General features: G+C 35.8%; 1 non-coding gene across 1 annotated transcript; it reads left to right on the plus strand.

Annotated features, from left to right (window-relative positions):
• The first annotated feature begins 1,674 nt into the window (after nucleotides 1-1,674).
• Nucleotides 1,675-1,781, plus strand: LOC127490430 (U6 spliceosomal RNA). The gene has a single exon (XR_007918384.2). It is a non-coding gene; the product is annotated as a U6 spliceosomal RNA (small nuclear RNA).
• Nucleotides 1,782-3,513: the final 1,732 nt, after the last annotated feature.

Genomic DNA, 3,513 nt, shown 5'->3' on the forward strand with positions numbered 1-3,513 from the left:
CTGAGCCACCTGCGTGGCCTGCCCAGGTGTAATCTCTCTACTCAACCATGTGACCTCCCTCCCCCCCCCCCCGCCCCCCGTCTGAGCGACTGGGCACTCTCTCAGGTCCTGTCTGGAGAGGTGCCCATTCGTCCTTATGGATGTCCCTTCTCTAATTAACCTTGCTATTTTACCTCCCACTACTCTCTGTCTCACGCCTGAATTCTTTCTTGCGAAAGACAAGAACCCTGCCATTCTCAGGTAACACCTGTACATTGTCCTAGCTTAAACAATGACAGAATAACCCAGTTGAGTCATCCCCAAATTCCTGACCCACGTAAACCATAAAAGATAAAATGATTTTTGTTGCCTGACACCATTACATTTTTCTTTGTGATCTAGAAGCCTTTTATTATTTTATTTTTATATCCATCATACCATAATGTATAAGGATTATGTTCCAGCAGCTAAAGCTGCTTCTCAGGTGTACTACTGAGGTTGGAGCAGGCTGGTGCTGAATTTAGTCCAGATAGCTTTCTCTTTAACTTTTCTCTCTTTCTGATCACTTTCCTGTACACTTTTAAGGGAGCTCTCTTGACTTTTAGAGATCTTAATATTATTAACTAATACACAAATTATCTTGGGACATGTCTTGCTTTTAAGTTGTTTGTTTACAACAATGCCCAAGGTACGCCGCATGACACTGTAGAGCCATTAGTCTTGCCACGGTAACATTTGTATTGTATTCTTATTTGGAGTGCCCATTCCTTTGATGTCTGCAATAACACCTTTCTTGTAGATTCCCACATGTGTGGCCAAAGGAACAATTCCATGTTTTCTAACAGTTGTTTTCTCTATTTCCATATTTTTCATTTTGGTAAATTACAGGAACAATCCACCTGAAATGTTGGGGTAATTTACTATTCAGCAGTTGGAACTGGAACAGATTATAATAAAAGAGACCGAACAATATTCATGTATTTTCTAAATGTCTGTCTGTTCTATTAGAAGCCTCACTCTTTGCTGCAAGTCCCTACCTACATTTTATAGCATATATGTCCAAACAGGGCTATCATTTGTCCTATGGTAACTGCGATTTTCATTCTTTCTTATTCTGACTTTTTTCCAAGACGGTTGAGTTTAAGATAGTTGACAGATGCCCCAGAGAACTGTTCATTTGCCCATGTTATCACATTCCTAATCTTCATTCTAGGTGTAAGCTTCCTAGACTAAAAAGCCAAATCTACTGCTTTCCATACTGTAACAGTATCTCTCATCCATACTATTCCTTTTTAAGGGCTTCAAAGAAATTAAACCATATGCTTTTGGTATCTCAGCTTCTACATTTCTTTACTATGGTTATTTCTGTTCAAAGGGCAGATATGAATCCGTGGAAACTGTACAGGAGGGTAATCTGAGTGATGATTACACTTCCCCATCCGTTATGATAACAACCCATTGTTCTCAGAACAAACTTGCTCAGTATGTTTTTCTTACATGTAAGGTTGGAACAATAACAGTATTTGCTCTTTGCATTATTTAGGATTATATATGGTAGTGTACACTAAGTTGCTAATGCAAAGCTTGCACATGTTAAGCCTCAATAGCTACTAACTGCTCTTATTATTATTTTTGAATAATATTTTGAATGTTAAAGCCCTGAAAAAACGTATTTATTGGAACTGTTTGATGTAAATCTATACCTGAAAATGCTGTAAACTTATTTTGGAATAATACAGAGAAGATTAGCCTGGCCCCGGTGCAAGGCTAACATGCAAATTCATGAACCTTACTTTCTTAAAATGTGTCCTAACCAAAGAAATCTGAGTATTCATCTGCATTTCTCCAAATTTCTAGTGTGACTGCAACTGTTGCTATTTTAGTTTCTTCCCATTGATGATTTAAAAACTCTTCCAAGTCCTTCATCTCAAAACTGTTTATTGCTTCATTTGAAAATAATAAGAACAAACAAGTTGACAAAAGACTACCTTCTATTCCTATGGGAAGTAATTATAATTATGTAGAGCAGAAGGTGGAATTATAATGTGTAGGCTATTTTATTATGCTGTACCAGATATTCATCACAGTATTAGTAAAAGAGCCATACACCTTAGTAGACTTACAAGATACAGCAATGAATGACTGCTATTGAGGAGATAGAGTCATTACAATGCAGGAAAATGGCTGGGTTTCATCAAATCCTAAGGGAAATAGCACTAGATTAGACTTGTGGGAATCAATAGAACTTGTTCTTCGTCTTACATGAACAAGTGATGCTGAAATGACTCAGATTTATATACATCATAAATAGCAGTATTGGACTTTGGCTTTTTTTTTCTTCTGAAGTTAAACTTCTCATGTTAGAATTTATGAGACAGAAAAAACCCAGTGAAGGGGAATCAACTGAAGTCAGTTTCTGCACGGGGAAAATCAAGAGTTCATGTGTGTAGACTTGCCATCATCAGAGGTTTTAATAAATATTAGAGGGGGTGATATTAGGAAGTGTTTACAATGACAATTCATTTTCAAGGTTTTGGCTCATTGACTGAGGCAAAGAAATTAATAGCTTTATTTTATTTTATAGCATGAGCAGCACTTTGTGTGTGATATGTAAGCTGCTTAGGTGATTGATGTGTTCATTGCATCTTATGGCTTATGATAATAAGTGTATATATCATACAACAAGAACCAAAACAGATATGTCCTATAATATGCTCTTCTCACTCTATTTTCATTATGATTTTTTATCCACATACTCTGCACAAGATGTACATACTTGACTACTTGCCTACAATCTTACATATTTCAAACTCCAAATATTGCTGTTTTGGAAGTCTGCTGGGATGGGCTTTCTACTTCACACTCTTTGAAATTGATCTGGGAGGAATAGCATAATATTTCAAACCAACTCTTTGCAATGTAAGCATTAGAAGCATACTAAAAAGTCTTTTTATGTTGATGATAGCCTAGTTATACAGACTTACTCAATAATAGTAATAGTTTTGGGCATGTTTCAGAGCACTGGTGACCACACTTTTTTTATATAAGTATAAATGTAAATAGCTTTCTCTACCAAGTTCATAGCTAAGGTGGATTTCAAAGATGATATTTTGGTGTTTTACTAAATTTTCTAAAATTATTTTCTTGAAATACCTGGCAATAAGCCTGAAACAACTTAAATAAAATTAAATAAATAAAATTCAAGGTCTAAGGACAAGGGGATTATACCTATTTACATAGGAGGGCAGCATAATATGGGAAAAAAAAGCATGAGAACTTGGAGGTAGCTTCCTGTGTTCTGATCTTACAATTAAACCATTTCCTGCAGGGGGAGTGGATGGTATTTCAAATCACACCAATAAATCTATGGGTTAATAAAATGTGAATCAGAGCAACATGCACTATAATCGCTACTGTTGATCCATTTGTCTGTCTTTGCACAATATATTGATTTTTTTCCCCAAGAATGTAACTAAGAAAGAACTTTATAACATTATCTCTTTAAACTCTACTTGTTAATATATGCCTATTGCC

Source organism: Oryctolagus cuniculus, chromosome 2 (genome assembly GCF_964237555.1).
Source record: "Oryctolagus cuniculus chromosome 2, mOryCun1.1, whole genome shotgun sequence".
Lineage (NCBI taxonomy): Eukaryota > Metazoa > Chordata > Mammalia > Lagomorpha > Leporidae > Oryctolagus > Oryctolagus cuniculus.